Source organism: Canis lupus, chromosome 20 (genome assembly GCF_048164855.1).
Source record: "Canis lupus baileyi chromosome 20, mCanLup2.hap1, whole genome shotgun sequence".
Taxonomy (NCBI): domain Eukaryota; kingdom Metazoa; phylum Chordata; class Mammalia; order Carnivora; family Canidae; genus Canis; species Canis lupus.
The window spans coordinates 55,501,733-55,524,069 of NC_132857.1; the positions used below are offsets into that span (position 1 = coordinate 55,501,733).

Consider the following 22,337-nt stretch of genomic DNA (forward strand, 5'->3'; position numbering starts at 1 on the left):
ATCGAATTGGATTGAGTGACCTTTACAGTACTTTGGATCTAAAAATTAGTAGCATCTGTGAATCCACATTTCTACCTACTAGGCATATTGTCCAGAATATTAATTAGATGGAAAGAACTAATAAGTGAGAGACTAAATATTAGGAAGCTCCTAGTAGGTGAGCTTTAACTCTTTAAAGAGTTATTTATTGGGGCGCTCGGGTGGCTCAGTGGTTGAGCATCTGTCTTTGGCTCAGTGCATGATCCTGGACTCCCGGGATCGAGTTCTACGTCGGGTCCCTGCATGGAGCCTGCTTCTCCCTCAGCCTGTGTCTCTGCCCCCCGCCCCCCGTCTCTCTCATAAATAAATGAGATCTTAAAATAAAATTTTAAAAAGTTATTTATTGAGATGCTGCTAATTTGGTTGAGAGTCCTTTTTTTTTTGTGAGGTTCAGTTACATTTATCTATTATTTGATACTCAGTTTTCCTAGAGATCAATAGAGAAGTCCACTCTGTATGTTTTGGAGATGATCAGTTCCTTTGCTTTCGTGAGGTTTTCTTTCACTGTTTTTACTACTCTTACTGCTGCTGTGTCCTGAATTTTGGTATGCTTTTAGCCCATACCATTTAAGTTTAATTTTCTAGTACCTCATGTTTCTCACTTGAGAGGAGGAGAGTGTGTGTGTGTGTGTGTGTGTGTGGTGTGTGTAGATAGGTACGGATATATGCATGAGACAGTGAAAGAATAGACACCTATTTTCCCAATTAGACCAGATGCCTTAAGGAAGGTATGCTGTCTTCATTTTACTCGGTACAGGCTGGATACCTACCCAGGCACTTAAGTGATAGAAAGTTTAGAACACAGGCAGTGACCAATATACTGGACACTGGGATTGAATTTGGTTGTATTCTTAAACGTACAGCTCTGCAGCTTCATTTTATTACAAGTAGAATTGAAGTAGAAAAACAGTAATGGAAAAAAACAAAACAAACCAGTAATGGATGTGTAGGGGATAGATGGAGGAGGAAGGGGTAATAGGAATAAGCCAGGAAGAGACCAATGTAGATAATAGTAGGTCCATCGTGATTATTTGATCTTATCTTAAAATTGATCTTTGTTTATATTTCACCATGTCTACACTTGAATGAAACAGAACTTTGGGTTTGTGTAGTCACCTTGCAGCATCGTTCTTTACGGATTTAACAGTGGAGGAGGACACGTCGACGTCACTTCTACATTCTCCACAGCACCATTCTCTTATATATGCTTTTCGGTTCTTTTTTCTTGCCAGCTGATACCACTGTGCAGTCAGAAGAATGCAGAGTGAAAGGCTCTCTGCTAGCTCTCTAACTCATATCTTCCGGCTTTCTCACTTCCCTTTTTTCGGAGGAGTCTGGACAAAGGATATGAGGTTGTTGATTGGGGAGTGGACAAGCAGCCCTTATTTGTAGTACTGTTTTGATGAAGTTGGTACTTCAGAATTGTGTTCACAAATAGGTCCATAGGGGCAGCCCTGGTGGCACAGCGGTTTGGCGCTGCCTGCAGCCTGGGGTGTGATCCTGGAGACCTGGGATAGAGTTCCACGTCCGGCTTCCTGCATGGAGCCTGCTTCTCCCTCTCCCTGTGTCTCTGCCTCTCTTCTGTGTGTCTATGAATGAATAAATAAAATCTTTAAAAAAAAAAAAACAAAACCACAAATAGGGTCCATAGTCGTGGCCTCTGTCACTTTCCCTCTGGGCAAGATAAATTACTTCATCTCATTAAGCCACTTTGCTTCATCTGTTTAATGAGGAGTATTTCAAAAAGTAATCTTAGGTTAATGTTTTTGGTAGACGTAAGTCAGTGCCTTATACAGGCGATTGCAATTTTTTATTAATAACAATTTTCAGTTATTCAGGATAATAAATGTGAAGGAATATAGAAAAGAAAATACAGAGTATCTCCATACATTATTTTGTGGTATAGTTTCATATTTTTTCTTCAGTCAATTAAGTATATTTGTAGGGTTGTCAAACATTAGCAGATACTGTATTTTCCTCTTTCCATCTCTGTTCTTGGTAGAACATTTAACAATCAAAATGATTTAAGAAATTAAAGACTTTGAAAATTAGCAGCAAACTAAATCTTTAGCTAATCCTCAGAGTAATACTTGACTCCTGAATAATTGATAGTTAAATATTGTATTTGATTTTAGAAGTGATTTTTTTCCTTGGATTATTTAGTTGGTCATGGGGGAAAATCAGTTTTAGTGATAATTTTTTTTTTTTAAAGATTCCATTTATTTATTCATAAGAGACACAGAGGCACAGACATAGGCAGGGGGAGAAGCAGGCTGCTTGTGAACCTCCTCACAAGAAGCCCGATATGACACTGGATCCCTGAACTGGGATCACGCCCTGAGCCAAAGGCAGATGCTCCACAGCTGAGCCACCCAGGTGTCCAAGTGATGAAAATCTGTTTAGTGGGTGTGTATACTAGAGACTTAAATGAAGAGAGAAGTTCTAATATACCAGTGCACTCTGGGATGAACGTTTAAGTTTGGAAACTTTGGAAAACATGGTACTGAAGAGGGTATCTTGCCATTTGATCCTTGAGATGTTTCTTGACTGGCACATTTTTGGTATTACAATTTGTTGGATTATGGGACTGTCACAGGCATAGTAGTAAGTTTATTAATACCCTGCCTGCTTATTCTGATAGCATTCCAATTGGGATAACCTCTAAAGGTTTCTCCTTCAATTTCCAAATGGGGGCTGTTGCATCTGATTTAAGAACCATTTCCAAGGCTTCTTAACTTTTTGTGACTTGGACTTCCTTGCAGTTTGATAAAACTTCTCAAAATGATTTTTTTTTCCTGAAGTATAATTAACATACTTTGTTAGCTTCAGGTGTATAATATAGCAGTTTAGCAATTGTATATATTCCTCTGTGCTTTTCAAGATAAGTATACTCTTACTCTCCTTTATTAACTTTTCTACTTTCCCCTCTGCAACTACCAGTTTGTTTTCTGTATTTTTTTTTTTGTTGCAACTCTTTTTTTTTTTTTTTTTTTAATGATAGTCACACACAGAGAGAGAGAGGCAGAGACACAGGCAGAGGGAGAAGCAGGCTCCATGCACCGGGAGCCCGACGTGGGATTCGATCCCGGGTCTCCAGGATCGCGCCCTGGGCCAAAGGCAGGCGCTAAACCGCTGCGCCACCCAGGGATCCCTGTTTTCTGTATTTTAAGAGTCTGTTTTTTTTGGTTTGTCTCTCTTTTTATTTTGTTCATTTGTTTCTGAAATTCCACATATGAGTGAAATCATAGTATTTGTCTTTTATTTATTTCACTTAGCATTATACTCTCTAAGTCTTTCCATAATGCTGCAAAAATGGCAAGTTCTTATTCTCCTTTATGGCTGAGTAATATTCCTGTGTGTGTGTGTACACACCACATTTTCCTTATTCATTCATCTATTTATGGATACTTGCATTGCTTCTATAGCTTGGCTGTTGGCTTGTAAATAAAGCTGTAGTAAACATAAGAGGTGCATGTATCTTTTTAAATTAATAGATTTGTTTCCTATACCCAGTGGGGAAATTACTGAATCATACGGTAATTGTACTTTTAATTTTTTGAGGAATCTTCATACTGTTTTCCACAGTGACTGCCCCAATTTACATTCCCACTAATAGTGCACAAGGGTTCCTTTTTTCTCCATATTGTCACCAACACTTGTTATTTTTTATATTTTTGATTTTAGCCATTCTGACGGGTGTTGAGGTAATACCTCATTTTGGTTTTGACTGGCATTTCCCTGATGAATAACGATGTTGAACATCTTTTCACGTGTCTTTTGGCCATTTGTAGGTCGTCTTTGGAAAGATGTCTGTTGCACCAAAAAGAATAAAATACCTAGGAATAGACTTAACCAAGGAAGTGAAAGATCTGTACTCTGAAAACTATAAAACATTGGTGAAGGAAATTGAAGACGACACAAACAAATGGAAAGATATTTCCTGCTCATGGGTTGGAAGAACCAATATTGTTAAAATGTTCATATTCCTGGAATGTCTGAGTGGCTCAGTTGGTTAAGCATCTGACTCTTGATCTCAGCTCAGGTCCAGATCTCAGGGTCATGAGTTCAAGCCCTGTATTGGGCTCCACGTTGGGTGTGGAGCCTACTTAAAAAAAAGTTCACACTACCCAAAGCCATGTACAGATTTAATGCAGTTCCTATCAGAATACCAATAGTATTTTTCACAGAACTAGAACAAATAATACATTGTATGGAGCCCCAAAAACCTTGAAATAGCTAAAGCAGTTTTGAGAAAGAACAACAAAGGTGGAGGCATCACAATCCCAGGCTTCAAGATATGCTACAGAGCTGTAGTAATCGAAACAATATGGTACTGGTACAAGAATAGACACGTAGGTTATTAATGGAGTAGAATAGAGACCCTAAAAATAAACCTGTACTTGTAAGGTCAGCTAATCTGTGACAAAGGAGGCGAGAATATAGTGGGAAAACTGGACCACTTCTTTACACCAAACAAGAATAAGCTCAGAGTGGATTAAAGGCCTGAATGTGAGACTTAAAAACCATGAAACTCCCAGAAGAAAATACAAGCAGTAATTTCTCTGACAGGGACGATGGAAACATTTTTCTAGATACGTCTCCTGAGGCAAGAGAAAGAAAAGCAAAAATAAACTATTGAGGGCAGCCCCGCTGGCACAGCGGTTTAGGGCCGCCTGCAGCCCAGGGTGTGATCCTGGAGACCCTGGATCGAGTCCCACGTCAGGCTCTCTGCATGGAGCCTGCTTCTCTCTCTGCCTGTGTCTCTGCCTCTCTCTCTCTCTGCATCTCTATGAATAAATACATAAAATCTTAAAAAAAAAAAAAAACTATCGAGACTACACCAAAATAAGTTTTGGTACAGCTCAGGATACTATTAACAAAATGACAAGACAACCTACTGAGTGGGAGAAGATATTTGCAAGTGATGTATCTCATAAGGGGTTAGAATCCAAAATATGTAAAGAACTTTTACAACTCAGTACTGAAAAGAATCAATAAAAAAAAAATGGGCAGAGGGCCTGAATCAGAATGATGTTTTAAATGCATACAATGAAATCACATAAGCCAGTTATACTGAAAGTTACCAAAATAGTAAAACAATTTGTAATTTACATGCTTAACTAACGCATTATGACAAGATCTGGAGTTGAGTCTAATTATCTTAATTTTGAAGTAGTGACTGATACAAATAAAATTTTGACAAATGCAGCTACTGTAATATGACATTGAAATGACCTGTGATTTCTGTTGCTAGTCTTGTGTATTACTACTGTTTTGCCTTTTGTCGACATTAGTAATTGAAGGAAAATGTCAAATTTGGTAGAAGTTAGTGGATTTAGAGAAATGATTATTTCTCATCCAGATTTATGGACTCCTCAATTCTTTCTTTGGATATGTTGAGAGTCTGTGAGTTGAGGTTCAGAATGCCTCAAGAATTTCTTTGGCCCAAATGGCAATCCTATACCTGTGTTCTCTTTGTCCCAAATATATAGTCAGGCTAGAGATTTTATTTCCATTACTATAAAGGAGATAAACAATATGTTATCTTCATGTTTAAGGTATTTTCTAGGTTTTTAAGTTGAAAAATAGTAGGCCTATGTGATTTAAAGATAACTTCTTAGAACAAAGTGATATGTGAAAAGTGTCTTGTCTTCCCCACATCCCCAGACACTCTAGAGGCAGCTATTGTTGGCATCGTGTATGTGTGTCCTAGAAAACTTCTAAACAAATGCTTTTTACTTCATAAAGTAGGCAGATATTTTTTGTATTCATTTTATAAGTAATATGTGATCTTAGAGTTAGTTTCTTAATCTAGAGTCATAAAGTCAAGTAATTTTGATTTAAATTTCTTTTAAAATCTCTGAGGAATTGAGAATTGGCAAATTGTAGCTTTCTAATGGAATTGTTTAGAGTTTAGATATTCCTATATGGCATTTTGGCTGTCTGTAAGCCTTGCATTGTGGGTAGGACTTTTGTTTATTATATGTAGGATAAATATTTTAAAGTCAGATTAGCTGTTGATTAAGTGACTTAGTGTATTTTCTCTACCAGTTATTTATGGCCTTACATAGCAGTTTGTGTCAGAAGAGCAACAGTAGGCTATCCTTTTGAAGAAGATGGTCTTATTTTGGGTGATCATGTTGGTGGATCTTTCATTCAGATTGCACTCTAACTTTCACTGAGGTTTGTGTTTATTCATTGAGTAAATATCTCCATGACCATTTTTGTATTCATCATCTGGTACGGTGAATGACATATGGTAGTTGCTCACTAAATATTGCTGATGGAATGAGCAACACCTGCTATGTACAGAAAGGGATAAGATATGGTACTGTCTTCAAGCAGTTTATAGTCCCAAAGAAAAGAGTTGTACATCGATGACTCTGTATAAGGTTTAATGTGTTATGTTGAAGATAAAAATGATATTGTGGAAAGGGACATGATTTGGACAAGAGTATATTTGAGTTCATGTAATAACTAAATCAGTAATAAGATACTACTGAGTTATTTTTTACAAATTAGTTTTGAAGTTATTTAATAAGTCAGGAAGCTAGGAGTTTTTTTTGGGGGGGGGGTGGTGGTGGTGGTGGTGGTGGTGGTGGTGGTGCATGTCATTGCTTTTCAACATGTTGGAAAGTTTGGGCAGCCCGGGTGGCTGAGCGGTTTAGCGCTGTCTTCCGCCCAGGGCTTGATCCTGGGGACCTGGGATCAAGTCCCACGTCGGGCTCCCTGCATGGAGCCTGCTTCTCCCTCTGCCTGTGTCTCTCTCTCTCTCTCTCTCTCTCTCTCTCTCTGTATGTGTGTGTGTCTCATGAATAAATAAATAAAATCTTAAAAAAAAATGTTGGAAAGTTTGTGATGCCCTGGAGAGTTGTTAGGGGGTTGAAAGAATTGTGGTCTAGTTTAGAGTTATCATTTAGAATAGGCAAGCTTGAGTTAAGAGCAGTTCTTGGGGTTACCTGGGTGGCTCAGGTAATTAAGATTTTGACTCTTGGTTTCAGCTCAGGTCATGGTCTCAGGGTTGTAGGTGGAGCGCCCTCACAAGCTCCACACTGGGCTTGGAGCCTGCTTAAGATTCCGTCTCCCTACCCTCTTCCCCCTTCTCTTAAAAGCAAAACAAAACAGTTCATATTTAATGAGCTCTGGGGAAAGAAACGTAGCGATAAGGAGGATGACCTAAAGAAATTGTGCTGCTTTATTATTATACAAGTAATGTGCAGGTTTTACTTATTTTGCTTTAAAGCACAGATGACATTTTCCATGAAGTACTTTTCTATACGTTAGAGGTGTTTTAATCATTACTATCTGAAATATCAGCTCAGCCATCTTAGAGCAGGGCTTTTAGAATACCTCCAAAAGAAATAAAAAAGATTTAGGTGATTCTCCAACTTTGTCATCCATCAGAATCACCTGGAGGGCTTGTTAAAATGCTGGTCAGTGGGCTCCATTCTGATATGGTGGTTTTTAGTGGGTCTGGAAAGAGGCCTGAGAATTTATATTTTTAACATGGTTCTCATGCTGCCTGTCCAGTGACCAGACCACCCTTTGAAAACTACTAATTTTACAAGGGAGAATAGCAGTTCTCATTTTGACCACATAGAATAATCTGGGATGCTTTTATAAAGTATGTGTGTAGCCTTTACCCTAGATTTACTAACAGAATCACAATTTATGGGAGGTGATTCTGATTGTGATTGGAAAAAAGGGTTAGTATGTGTGTCAATGTCCCTTGCCTGTCTGCCTTGCTATTTTACCTCTCCTGTCCGAGGTATTTCTGCTGCAATTAATATATTGGCTTTTGAACTTTTTCGATTGAACTTTTTCGATTGTGTGTATGTATAACCAAAATAAAGTGCGCCTTGACATACACACACACAAATGTTCTCTGTAGTTATGTTTTGTCACGTTGCCGTGACAATGATTTAATGAGTACTGAACCATCGCTCCTAAAGAAGATATAAGGCTGGATTCCTGTGAAGCTCTGGTCACAGCATTTTCATCGACCAAATCGATGTAAAATCTTGTTTTATGGATGTTTGTTTTAAAGATACTTTATTTAACATATACTGCTGTTTCTTGGCATTGAACTCACAACCAGTGGCACTCAAACTTGTGCCTGAATGAAGTTTGTCATACATATTTTCTCTGTAAAGGCGCATCACAGCCTCTTGTGCTTAGGAACACTACACAGCACTTCACTACAATGACATCAACAAAAAAAACCGCAAAAATGCAAAAAAGTGGCACTAAATAGAGCATTAGAAGCACACTTGTTTACAGTGTGAGAGCTGAAACAAGAAGCGTCACCTTATTTGACCTCAACTGGGAACAGATGATTGGGACGGCTCAAATGCAGCTCTGTACATTCTTTGAATGACTGAGAGTACTGCATATAGTGATTTTGGGGGGGGGGCGGGGGTCACAAATTTTTGTGAGTACGTGAATTTGCAAATACAGAATTTGTAATGAGGATTGGCTATACATACATGTTTTTCCCCTTTTCATTTCTATTTTGTTAAATGAGCTACTTAGTGATTTTATGGTAAACTAGATTCAACCCTCAGCTTGAAAAATACTGTTATAATTCAGCAACATGTTATATATTATTTATTAGTTATGCAATGATAAGTAGTAAGTGATATTAAACTATATGTATATGATTTCCTTCATTTAGAGAATTATAGGATTTAGTCTTGATAATAGGGAGCTGCGGTTTTGGAGGGTACATTGTTGGGTTTGTATTTGTGAAAGATTGTTGATGGATAGATTGTGGAGGGCAGTTCATGGGTGGCAATGGTTGGTGGTGGTGATGGCAGACTGCAGAGACTAGGCTAGCTATAAGGCCAATGCACTAGAAATGTGATTTCTAGTTATGTATTTTCAGCAGATTTGTGACAGAGTAATGACAATTCGGATGCCTTGTGGATTAAGGGATTTCAATTGAGTCTTAATTTTATATCAGAGATTTCATAATTGAAGTCTCTGGTACCTAGATAGACCTAATGGGGTTTGTGAATTACTGATTTTTTTAACCAGTTTTATATGTATGTGTCTTGATTACTCCATCATCAGATTATTAATGAAGTAAAAGACCTAGAGGAGGTTAAGAATTACATTTTAGTAGATAATACAGATTACTTTTTTCCATTGTTAATCCTAATTGCATATGAATCATAACATTAAGTTTTTGAGAATTCTAAGACATTGAAAAAGCTTTAGACTGTTCATGTTATGAAATGCAGAATTTTTACATAGCATGTCGCTGAGGAATATAAATGTACTGAGTATAGGGAAAATTCTTTGTTTTAAGCACTAAAGTAACATTTAGATATTGAGTGCCTGTATTGCAGTGGATTTGTGTTTAGAAACAGTGGCATAATTCAGATTTGCCTGACTTGTTTTTTGCTCTTAGGACATTAATACAGCATAGGAAGGTACTCATTGTGTAGACTAGTAAAGCAGTACAGAATGATCACTGGAAATGTGCTCAGCCGTTTGAGCGTATCTTGAGCGTAGCTAATGTCTCTGTGAATTGGAAAACAAAACCCCAAAAACATCCACTTTATTTTATGTTTTTGAAAATACCTCTTCAGAAAATGAGTGGGAAATATCAGAGAGGCTGACGGAACATGAGAGACTCATAACTCTGGCAAATGAACGAGGGGTAGTGGAAGGGGGGGTTGGGGTGACTGGGTGACAGACACTGAGGGGGACACTAGACGGGATGAGCACTGGGTGTTATACTATATGTTGGCAAATCGTACTCCAATTAAAAAATATACAAAAAAATGAAAATACCTCTTCATTATGACAGTTTTATATATATGCTTATTTGTAAAAAATTCAGAATATACCAAAAAAGCATAAAGAAGAAAATACAGATCCCTTGCCATCCTAGCATTGAGATATCCATGGTTGACCTTTTGGTGGATGTAACTTCCTTCCACTGCTTTTGCCCCTCTGTACTTGTATATTTATAGGTACATATACACGTGTAGGGGTATGTGTGTGTTAGAAAGAGACAGACATTTGCTTTTTAACTGGTTCCTTTCAGAATGAAAAACCTGTAGAAAGACTGGCCAGTCTGAGTCATCTTGGCAATTATTAAATTAGCTGTAGTCACTGTAGCCTGAGAAGTGGATGGTATAAGAGAATAGCAGTTTGCATTTTAATCATTGATGTAAAGAGAGTTTGGAAGGGAGGAATAGTGATCCTCCAAAACAAGGGAATTTAAAGCATAAATACAGTTGTTTAAAAAATGCCTATGGGTTCGGCATTGATTTTAATTTGTTGATACTATAGATTTTGTTTCATTGTATATATTTATGGTAATTTAATCAGTTCCTTCCTGCTGGATATTGGTTTTTATGGGGGGGGGGGGCACCTGGGTGGTTCAGTGGTTGATCCGCTCAGGTGGTGATCCTGGGGTCCGGGATCGAGTTCCGCATCAGGCTCCCTCCTCACAGACAGCCTGCTTCTCCCTCTGCCTATGTCTCTTCCTCTCTCTGTGTCTCACATGAATAAATAATACCTTTAAAATAAAATAAAATTTCTTAGCATTTGGATTTATTTTTTGATTTCCTATTTTGTTTCATTGTGTAAAAGATTGACTTATTTTTAACTTTTTTTTGAAGATTTACTGTTTTAATCATTTCATTGTTTTATCTTTATATTCTTACTATTTTAAAAACTAGGGGATCCCTGGGTGGCTCAGCGGTTTGGCGCCTGCCTTTGGCCCAGGGCACAATCCTGGAGTCCCGGGATCGAGTCCCACATCGGGCTCCCGGCATGGAGCCTGCTTCTCCCTCCTCCTGTGTCTCTGCCTCTCTCTTTCTCTCTCTCTCTATGTCTATCATAAATAAATAAATAAATGTTTTAAAAAAAAAAAAACTATATGGTGAGGCTAGTTACATCTCCCATTCTTATTGCTCTCCTTTTTCAGTTTTCCTTACATATTTTTCCACATGAACTTTAGATTTTTGTCTAACTCCAGGGAGAAGATGTTGGTGTTTTTATTGACATTTATCATACACTTATAATTAGCTTATAGAGAATTGACATCTTTCTGATGTTGACTTCTTGTCCAAGAACATGGTTTGTCTCTTGAACATGGTTTGTCTCTTCGCTCGTTGAAGTCTACTTATGTTTATTTTTCAGGAGCATTTTTTTTTCCATTTGCTTTTTATTTTTGGTTCAGCTTATTTCTAGAAATCTTACATACTTTGTTACTATTGTGTCACTTTTTTCCATTATACCTTATAACTTGTTATTGTTTGTATTTAAACTATTTTTATATTTTAATTTTATATCTTGTGACTTTAAGTTACCTGATTATACTTGTTTCTGCATTGATTCTCTTGGGTTATTGAGATAAAGGTAACATATCACTTGCTCACAGAGGTAGTTTACTTCTCCCGTTTCCAAATAGTATCCTTCTAATTGCCTTCCCTTATTTAAAATTTTTGTTGGAATTTACTTTCATTCCATGTTTAATAGTAGTGAAGATACTGGGCATCTTTGTTTTGTTTCTTACTTCATAGTGACTGCCTCTAATGTTTCTCCAGTAAATAAGATGTAAATTTCCCTGGATTGATTTATAGATGTTAGAAAATAAAATAGGGAGGGCATGTTAGAAAATAAAATAGGGAGGGCACCTGGGTGGCTCATTTGGTTGTGCATCTGACTTTTGATTTCAGCTCACATCATGATTTCAGGGTCATGAGATCGAGCTGGCTCTGCCCTGTGTGTGGAGCCTTGTTCAGATTCTCTCTCCCTTAGCCCCCCGCTGTGCTCACACACAGCTTTCTCTTTCTCAAAAAAACAAAAATTAAAGAAAACTGAAGTAGATCTAATAGGTATTATGAGCATATATATATAATTCACAAAAGTGTATGTCAAATCTCCAGTGTTTCTATCACAAATGAATCTCTAATATTTTCAAATGCCTTTTTGGATTTTTTTTTAATTTTTATTTTTTAAAAGATTTTATTTATTTATTCATGTAAAAGAGAGAGAGAGAGAAAGAGGCAGAGACACAGGCAGAGGGAGAAGCAGGCTCCATGCAGGGAGCCCAACATGGGACTCGCTCCTGGGACTCCAGGATCATGCCCTGGGCTGAAGGCAGGCGCTAAACTGCTGAGCCACCCAGGGATCTGCCTTTTTGGAATTTATGGAAATTTCTCCTTCAGATCTGTTTATTATCAATGAATTATAATACTGAAACATCCCAGCATTTGTGGAATAAACTCCATTTAGTAATGAAGTATTACTCTTTTAAAAAATGTTTTTAGTCTTACTGCGTTCTTCTCTGTAAAAGGAATTACATACAGGTTTTGGCCTCTCATTGACCCAAGGTGGCCACTCTGTAACTTCTAACTAAATTTATATCTATTTAAGCAACCAACTCTGGCTGAGAATAGTGATTCACTCTCATTTCTAACTTTCCAGGAGATGGAATATGATTGGCCTAATTCAGATAAGGTATCTAGACTGATTTAGTTGATGATCTTTGGTTTGGTGTAAGGTTGAGATGATTTAACAATTTGAGGATGGTAACTCACTTCTGGGGAGAGAGTGAACATCGGTGGGAGTGAGTCTGGCCCCTCAAAGGGTGTCTAATTGTAGTTTTGTATTTTACAAATACCGTGTTTTTAGCAAAATTTCAGGTTTTATTGAACAGACTAAGATTTCTTAAATTGTATTGTATTACTGGATTACCACTGGCTTTCTTACCTATAGTACATGTTTCCAGTGGTTACTTGGAGTTAAGAAAGATCCTACAGGGCCCTCTGAGTCACTTTCCACTGCCCACCCCATCCCAAGAGGGAGGCTCTTATTTTTGGTAATATGCATACAGTTGCATATATCTAATTCTGACCTTCATTCCAGCGTTTGGGTTTTTCCCCTATACCAAGCAATTCTCTGACACCAGGGAATACCCTACAATTTAGCTCAATTCTGACACTGGAGATAACGTCTGATCCCCATAGGTTAGGGGCTCAATTCTATAAGACTGCTCCCCTCCCCCACCTTCAGAAGCCAGTTACAAGTCCAGGTTGTCACCTGTGCATCTGACCAATTGATTATAGATTGGAGTATACAATTACCCCCTCCTTGGGCTCAATTAATTTGCTAAACTGGCTCACAGAACACAGACACATTTTACTTGGTGGATTACTGATTTATTATAAAACAATAAAACTCAGGAAGAGTCCAGCAGAAGGACATGCATAGGGCAGTATATGGGGAAATGGGCATGGAGTGTCCATACCCTCTTGAAGCATGCCACTCTCCTGGCAGCTCTGTGTATACATCGGCTTGTAACCTGTCTAAACCTATTCCTTTCAGGGCTTTTTAAGGGGGCTTCGTTATATAGGTGTGATTGATTAGATCATTAGCCACTGGTGATTGATCTGCAATCTGTAGCCCTTCTCCTCTTCCCAGAGATTAGGCGGTAGGACTGAAAGTTCCAACCCTCTAAGTCACATGATTGATTCTCCTGGCAAAGCCCCCATCTGTAGGTGCTTTCCGAAAGTGACCTCATAACATAAACTCAGATGTGTTTGAAAGGGATTTGTTTAGGAATATCAAGACACACTTACCACTTAGGAAATTCCAAGAGTTTTAGGAGCTCTGTGTCAGGAATGGGGACAAAGACTGAATCAATCTCTTTTCTTTTCTTTCTTTCTTTCTTTCTTTTTCTTTCTTCTTTTTTTTTTAAAGATTTTATTTATTTGGGGGGGGGGGGGCGAGACACAGGCAGAGGGAGAAGCAGGCTCCATGCAGAGAGCCTGATGTGGGACTCGATACCCAGTCTCCAGGATCACGCCCTGGGCTGAAGGTGGTGCTAAACCGCTGAGCCACCCGGGCTGCCCTGAATATATATTTCTTGTTACTGTAGTATTATATGAAGTTTCAAAAATTAGAAGTTATATATATTTATAGTGACATTATTTTGTTTAGCTGGAAGTTTGGATTTGGAAGATCTCTTTCTAAAATGGATTTATTGGGGATCCCTGGGTGGCTCAGCGGTTTGGCGCCTGCCTTTGGCCCAGGGTGCGATCCCAGAGTCCCGGGATCGAGTCCCACGTTGGGCTCCTGGCATGGAGCCCGCTTCTCCCTCTGCCTGTGTCTCTGCCTCTCTCTCCTCTCTCTATGACTATCATGAATAAGTAATAAAAAAATTTTTTTAAAAAGAAAATAAAAATAAAATGGACTTATTGAGGTTTATTGATGAATAAACTGAATATACTTAACGTGTACAATTTGTTGACCTTTATATACACCTGTAAGAACATTGTTACTACAGTCAAGATTAATGAACATTTCCATCACCTCTAAAAGTTATTTCCTCATGCTCCTTTATAAGCTTCCTGTCCTTCTGCAAACACTTGATATGCTGTCACTGTAGATTAGTGATTTGCATTTTCTAGACTTTTTATATAAATGGAGCCATAAAGCATATACTCCTTTTGGTCTGGTTTCTTTCACTCAGTGTAATTATTTGAGATTCATACTTATTATACCATGTATCAATAATTCATGCTGAGAATTTTTATCACAGTAAATTTTACGGGTATACCAAATAATCCACTCGCTTGTTGATTGGTCTTTGGCTATGAACATTTGTGTACATCTGCTTTCATTTGTTTTGAGTAAATACCTGGGGATAAAATGGCTTGGTTGTATGGTGAGTATATTAAAACTCTCTAACTTTTCTAAAGAGCTGTTAAACTGTTTTCCAGAGTGGTTATACCATAAAGATACCTTTTCTGAGTTGCATAGTTGAGAACCTTGCTATTCAGAGTTTGGTCTGTGGATATGGCATTACCTAGGAGTTCGTTAAAACTGCTTAATTTTAAGTCCCACCTGTTGAATCAAAAACATGCATTTTAAAAAGATCGCTAGGTGGTTCAAATGCACATTAAAATTTCAGAAGCTCTGGTTTGAAGCAGTAGTTCTCAATCTTTTTTTTTTTTTTTTTCTGTAACATCTGAGGGTTTTGATATGCTTATATAAAATTCTCAAATGGGTCTGGGAGATGCTGGATGTTTTTAAGTCTGATAGGTGATATTGATAAGTGTATTCTGTGCCCCCACCACAATGATTACTTCTTTCATAGTGATTTTTACTTATGGCAGTAAAGTGTTTTTGTCTGTTGCCTATTTCAAATTTTGTAGTTTCTGGAGGAATTGCTTCCCAAGCATTTTTTCAAGTATGGAATTCTGTTGCCTGGCACAGTTTTTTTGTGGGTGAGATTAATTTTCATTTTGTGTCATTTCTTGGGTGAATGAATCCATTTGCTACCTTTTTTTTTTTTTTTAATGTTCTTATTTTTACTTTGCATAACAAGTGATCTAATTCTTGGTGGTTTTCACATACAGCCATCTTGACATTTTTTGTAAGAGTGCTCTCTCTCTCCTGTTACTATTTAAGAAATGCAAAATAATATCAGAAATGACTTTGTTAATCACTAGACAAATTAGCCGGATATCAAATAATGCTTTTTAAAGCTTTGTGTTAATGATTTATTTTGCTTACTGTTCTGAATTTTCTCTACTATTGCTTATTTCTGTTGTTGCTTGGATACTTAAGAGCAGGCCAGCCATTGATGTTACTGTCACCTTCCTCAATTATGTTGAAGGTCATGGTTTTAATCAGCATTGGGCTATTCTCAATTTAAAACAAGTTTTCAGAAAAGCAACAATTAGATAACGAAAGAGTAAACATTTGCTAACTTTATGAAGTGGAAGTCATTAGTGTTATGTAACTTCTAATTGAATTGTTTTCCAAAAGTTGATTTGTAAGTCAGGTATTTTAGAATTAAAATGAGTATGAAAAGATATTTGTATACAATAAGATTGCTCTCACTTTTACATTTCTGTTTTAAGATAGCAGTTATCTGGCCATTAAAGTCTCCTCACCCCCTTTCTTCTTCATATCCCCACAGGCAGTTAAGATAGAGAAGCTATGGGTGATTCAGTTCTTATTCATTGAAAATTTAACACAGCTGTTTTTCAGAAGAGAAAAGTCTTTACTGTGTTATTAAATTCTAAAAGGAATTTATGCAAATAGATATTTATCTGTTTAGTTGATAAATGCCTTTAAGTCCAGTTCTATAGAAAAAAAAGAACCTTAGTAATGTGCCTGTTTATTGATTTTTAGCTAAAGCTGATGTATTTCTTTGGGAGCCAAAAATTAACGAAAAACATATCACTTTACTTACAAAGACCATATTTAGAGTATCTTCCTAATTTTAGGAGAGAAGCATTCGGTATTTCACTTAAGTATGATGGGACTTTTGTTTTTGGTAGATTCCCCTTTATCAGATTGAAGAAATTCCTTTTTATATTTTTGGTTTTCTGAGAAGTTTTAAAAAGATGTTGGATTTTGCAAATGCTTTTTCTGTGTATAGAAATGATCATGGCTTTTTAAAGAATCAATCTGGTGAAATGTTGCATTCCTGGGATAAACCTCATTTGGTTATGTTTTATTCTTTTAGCATGTTGGATTCTATTTGCTAAATTTTTATTTAGGATGATTGCATCTATGTTCACAAGGGATATTTGTCTGTAGTTCTCTTCTCCTGTAATGTCTTTTTCTGTTAACTGGTATCAGAATAATACTGGCTTCATAAAATGAATTGGGAAGTATTCCTAACACTTTAGTATTACCGAAAAATTTGCACAGAGTTGGTATTATTTTCTCCTCAAATATTTTGTAGAATTTGCCAATGAAGCCATCTGTCCCTGGAGTTTTCTTTGTATGAAGGATTTTTAACTATAGTTCAGTTTCTGTTCTTTCTGAGTGGGCTTTGGTAAAAGTTTGTTTCAAGGAGTTTGTCCTTTTCACTTTATTGATGAGTTAGTTTATTGATAAGAAGTTCATAATACTCTCTAAGGTGATGTCTCCTCTCTTGCTCCTGACATTGGTCGTTTGTGTCTTCCCACTTTTTCCCTAATCAGTATGGCTAGAAGTTTATCAATTCTATTGATTTTGTTAAAGAACTAGCTTTTGGTTTAATCAGTTTTTCTCAGTAGGTTTTGTTTAGGTTTCATTGATTTCCACTTTGATTTTGATCATTTCCTTTTTTCTACTTACTTGGGTTTAATTTGCTCTTTTTCTAGCTGCTTAGGGTGGAAGTTAAGGTCATTGATTTGAGACCTTTATTTTAATATAAGTATTGAGTGCAGTACCTTTCCTCCTAGGTGCTGTTTTAGTGTATCTTGCAACTTTTTGTTTTAATTTTCATTCATTTTAAGATACTAATTTCTCTTTTGATTTCTTCTTTGACCCTGGGGTTATTTAGAAATATGTTACTTAGTTTCCAGATACTTAGTGGTTTTACAGAGATCTTTCTGTTAGGAATTTCATTTTTCTTTTTTCTTTTCTTTTCTTTTCTTTCTTTTCTTTTCTTTCTTTCTTTGAATTGTAGACTTTTTTGAAATTTGTAATATGCTTTTCAGAGTATGTTCTGTCTTGGTAAATGATTCCTGTGAACGTGAAAAGAAGGTGTGTGCTGCCTTTGTTGGATGGAGCATTCTGTAAAAATCAGGTTAAGTTAGCTGTTAGTGTTATAGTTTACAGTATCTTTGCTGATTCTCTATTTGTTTTATCAATCATTGAGAGTATGGTATTAAAATCTCTGTAATTGTGGGTTTGTCTGTTTACTTTTGAAATTATACTGGTTTTTGTTTCATGTATCTTGAAGCTTTGTTATTGAATACATAAATGAGTAGGATTGTTATGTCCTGCTGACTGATTTCTTTAAATATGATGAAATAAACTTTTCTTTAGTATGTTTAGTAATGTCTGCACCTAACATGGGACTTGAACTCATGACCCCAAGATCAAGAGCCACATGCTATTAACAACTAAACCGGCCAGGGGCCTCAATGAAATAAACCCTTGGTGATATTCTTTGTTCTGAAATCTATGTTGCATGCCAATATGGTCACACAAAGTCTTTTTGACTAGTGTTAACGCAGTATATATATTTTTTTTTAGGTTCTAGCCTGTTTAAATCTATATTCAAAATGTGTTTCTTCGTATTCAAGCTGCAATTCAAAGGCAGCTTATAATAAGGATTTACTTGTTTTTATCTAGTCTCATAGTCTCTGTCTTAACAGTGGTGTTGACATCATTTGCATTTAATTAAGATTTTACACTTTTTATTTTTTATTTTTTTTAATTTTAATTTAATTTTTTAAAAAAGATTTTATCTATTTACCATGAGAGACACAGAGAGAGAAAGGCAGAGACAGAACCAGGCTCCATGCAGGGAGCCTGATGTGGGACTCGATCAAGGGACCCCAGGATCACACCCTGAGCTGAAGGCAGATGCTCAACTGCTGAGCCACCCAGGCACCCCTTATTTTTTTATTTTTTAACTTTTTTGTTTGGAGTTCAATTTGCCAACATATAGCATATCCCTAATCAGTATGGCTAGAAGCCATACTGATATAGCATATCACCCAATGCTCATCCCGCCAAGTGCCCCCCTCAGTGCCCATCACCCAGTCACCCTAACCCCCGCCCACCTCCCCTTCCACTACCCCTTGTACGTTTCCCAGAGTTAGGGGTCTCTCATGTTCTGTTTCCCTCTCTCATTTTCCCACTTATTTTCTCTCCTTTCCACTTTAATCCCTTTCACTATTTTTTTATATTCCCCAAATGAATGAGACCATATAATGTGTGTCCTTCTCCAGTTGACTTACTTTACTCAGCATAATACCCTCCAGTCCCATCCACGTCAAAGCAAATGGTGGGTATTTGTCATTTCTAATGGCTGAGTAATATCCCATTTTATACATATACCACAGCTTCTTTATCCATTGTCTTTCGATGGGCACCGAGGCTCCTTCCACAGTTTGGCTGTTGTGGACATTGCTGCTATAAACATTGGGGTGCAGGTGTTCTGGTGTTTGTTTCACTGCATATGTATCTTTGGGGTAAGATTTTACACTTTTAGAACAGCTTTAGGTTCACAGCAAAATTGAGGGGAATGTACAGAGATTTCCCATATATCCCCTCTCTTTACACATACATAGCCTCCCCCATCATCAGCATTCCCCATGAGTGTTACAATTAGTGGACTTACATTGACAAATTATAACCCCCAAAGTCCATAGTTTATATTAGCATTCTATGGATTCAAACAAATGTATGACATGTATCTGTCATTACTGTGTGTGTGATACACAGTTATTTTCAGTGCCCTTTGTGTTCCACCTGTTTATCAATACCTCCACAGCCACTGATCTTTTTACTGTCTCTATTTTTGTATTTGCAAAACATCATTTAGTTGGAATCCTACAGTTCTAGCCTTTTCAAATTGGCTTCTTTCACTTACTAGTATGCATTTAAGGTTCCTCCATGGCCTTTCATGGCTTGATAGCTCATTTCTGTTTAGCACTGAATAATATATCCTGTTGTCTGGATGTGCCAATGTTTATCTACTCACTGCCTAAAGGACATCTTGATTCTTTTTTTTTTTTTTTTTTTAAGATTTTATTTATTCATTCATTCGAGACACACACAGAGAGAGAGAGAGGCAGAGACACAGGCAGAGGGAGAAAGAAGCAGGCTTCACGCAGGAAGCCCAGCATGGGACCCGATCCCAGGTCTCCAGGATCACGACCTGGACTGAAGGTGGCGCTAAACCGCTGAGCTACCCGGGCTGCCCGACATCTTGATTCTTTCAAATTTTGATAATTATGAATAAAGCTGCTGTAAATACCCATGGGCAGATTTTTATTTGGTCACAAGTTTTCAGCTCCTTTGCTTAAGTATCAAGGGTGCAGTTGTTGGAGTATATGCTAAGAGAATGTTTAATTTGATAAGAAACTGCCAAACTTTTCTAAAGTGGCCCTTACCATTTTGCATCACCACCAGTAATGAATGAGAATTCTTGTTACTGTACATACTTGCCACCATTTAATGTTGTCAGTGTTCTGAATTTCGGCTCTCTAATGGATGTGCAGTGGTATCCCATTTTAATTTGCTTTTCCCTCCTGATAAGCCATATGGAGCATTTTTTTTCATATATTTATTTGCCATGTGTATATCTATTTTGATAAATTGTGTGTTAAGGTCTTTTGCCCATTTTTTAATCAGGTTGCGTGTTTTCTTATTGTTGAGTTTTAAGAGTTCTTTGTATGTTTTGGATAACAGTCCTTTATCAGGTTCTTTTCCTCAGTCTGTGGCTTATCTTTGCACTTTTTTTTATCTTAAGTGTTTTTTTTTTTCCACAGAAGTTTTTAATTTTGATGAAGTCTAATTTACCAGTTTCTTTCATGACTGGTGTCTTTGGTGTTGTATTTAAAAAGTCATTGCCAGGGTGCCTGTTGGCTCAGTCCATTGAGTGTCTGCCTTGGACTCAGGTCCTGATCCCAGGGCTTTTCCCTCTTCCTCTGCTCTTCCCCACTGTGCTCTCTTTCTCTTTCAAATAAAGAGATAAAATCTTAAAAATATAAAATAAAAAGTCTTTGCCATACCTAAAGTCACCTAGATTTTCTTTTGTGTTGTTTTATAGGAATTTTGGCATTTTACATTTAGGTTTATGATCCATTTTGTATTAAGTTTTGTAAAGTTGTAAGACCTGTGTCTAGGTTTATAATTTAGCATGTGGATGCCCATAGTTGTTTTTTTTGCCCACAGTTTTTCAAGCACCATTTGTAGAAGACTTTAAAAATCTTATTTATTTGTTTGTTTGTTTATTTATTTATTTATGAGAGCATGATCATGGTGGGGAGGGACAGCAAGAGTGGGAGAGAGAGTCCTAGGCAGACTCTGTGCTGAGCGCAGAGCTTGAGGTGGCAGCGCTCAGTCTCACTATCCTGAGATCATGACCTGAACTGAAACCGAGTCACACGCTTAACTGACTGCAAACCAGGTACACCTTGTTGAAGACTTACTGAGTTTTCTTATCCATGAACATGAAATATTTATTTATTTAGTTTTTCTCTGCATTTGTTTTTCAGAACTTTGTAGTTTTCCCTCAAGATATTGTACATACTTGTTAGATTTACACCTAAGTATTTCATTTTGGAAATACTATGGTAAATAAACTATTGTATTTTTAGTTTCAAATTCTACTTATTCTTTGTTGGTATGTAGGAAAGTGATTTACTTTTGTGTTTTAGCCTTGAATCTCGCAGCCTTGTTATTATAATCACTTACTAGTTTGAGGAATATTTTGTCATTTCCTTCAGATTTTCTGCATAGATGATCATAATATCTGTAAACAAAGTTTTGTCTTTTTTTTCCTCCCAGTCTGTATACTTTTTGTTTCCTTTTCATGTCTTATTTTACTAGCTAGAACTTTCGGTATGATGATGAAACAAAGTGATGAAGGGACATTCTAGCTTTGTAACTTACTTGGTGGGAAAGCTTCAAGTTTCCCACTGTTAACTATGATGTTAGCTATAGATGTTTTGTAGATAGTCTTTGTGGAATTGACACACCCCTCTATTCCTAGTTCAGTAAGATTTAATATGGTTTTTGTTAGGTTTCGTTAGGTTTCACTCTGTCATCTGCTGTTTTCTGTTTTTCTTTTTTCAGTAGGCTCTGTACCCAGTATGTGGCTTAAATTTATAACCCCTACATCAAAAGTTGCATGCTCTCCCAACTGAGCTAGCCAGGCGCCCCTAAAAAATACTGAACACTTCATAAATTTGTATGTCATCCTTGTGCAGGGGCCGTGCTAATCTTCTCTGTATTATTCCAGTGTTAGTGTATGTGCTACCAAAGCAAGCACTATTTTGTTTCTTCTGGTTGTTTTCTTTCTCTCTTATTCTGCCTTCTTTTGGAATTTTTTTTTTTTTTTTTAATCTGTTTTATCTGTTTTGGGCTTATTTGCTGTAACTTTTTTTTTTGTCTTTTGTTTAAGTGATTGATACAGGGCATGGTTGTCGGAAGAGTCTGATTTATTTCCCAGGGGACATTTGGAAACATTTTTTATTTTCATACTGTAGCAGGTGGGGTGTGTTACCAACATATCATGGGTAGAAGTCAGGGGTGCTGCTAAACATCCTCCAATGCACAAGGCAGCCTCCCACAACAAAGACTTACCTTGCCCAGATTGTCATTAGTGCCAAGATTGAGAAATTCTGATTTATAGTTTACGATATACAGATCTTTCTTGACTTGCAATGAGGTTATGTCTCAATAAACTCATTGTAAGTTGAAAATATTGTAAGTCAAAATGTATTTAATGTATCTAATCTGAACATCATGGTTTAGCCTAAAACCTGAACTCAGAACACTTATATTAGCCTATAGTTGGGCAAAGTCAACTA

The 22,337-nt window shown here is 37.0% G+C and overlaps 1 protein-coding gene and 1 non-coding gene across 9 annotated transcripts in view; one reads left to right on the forward strand and one right to left on the reverse strand.

Moving 5' to 3' along the window:
* The window catches only part of EPC2 (enhancer of polycomb homolog 2), a 127,489-nt gene that overhangs the window by 18,566 nt on the left and 86,586 nt on the right, over positions 1-22,337 (forward strand). The gene's annotated exons all lie outside the window — the stretch shown is intronic.
* Positions 21,690-21,796, reverse strand: LOC140612178 (U6 spliceosomal RNA). Its single transcript, XR_012013484.1, has one exon. It is a non-coding gene; the product is annotated as a U6 spliceosomal RNA (small nuclear RNA).